Source organism: Nanorana parkeri, unplaced genomic scaffold, assembly GCF_000935625.1.
Source record: "Nanorana parkeri isolate BGI_ZX_2015 unplaced genomic scaffold, ASM93562v1 scaffold780, whole genome shotgun sequence".
In the NCBI taxonomy this organism is placed as follows: domain Eukaryota; kingdom Metazoa; phylum Chordata; class Amphibia; order Anura; family Dicroglossidae; genus Nanorana; species Nanorana parkeri.
Window position 1 is genome coordinate 233,021 of NW_017307048.1, and position 485 is coordinate 233,505.

Here is a 485-nt window from a genome sequence, read left to right on the forward strand (position 1 = left end):
GGTGCAGATACTGGGTATTTGGGCGGGTACTTGTACTCGTCCAAATGTTCCGATACCTTCCCCAATACCGGAACTTCCGGTCAGAGGGAGATTTCCCTTTGACCGGCAGTGCCAAGGGAGCATACAGCCGACTTCCTTTTCAAGCAGGAAGCCTGGTGGTGGGTTATGGCCAGCCTCCTGGCTTCCTGGTTGGCTAGGAAGCCTGTTTCACTTGTTGCTAGGCAGCCTGGCTTCCTAACCAATCAGGAAGCCGGGCATCCCGGCCTCCTGCTCAGTCAGGAAGCCACGCTGCCTATCCCAGCAGGAAGACATCCCCCGAAAATAAGACCTAGCTGTGAGGGGGGTCGTGACGTGCCGCCCGACTTCCTGATTGGCAAAGAAGCCAGCTTCACTTGCTGGTAGGCATCCTGGCTTCCTAATCAATCAGGAAGCCCAGTGGTACGTCATGACTCACGTCCTGGCCTCCTGATTGGCCAGGAAGCCAC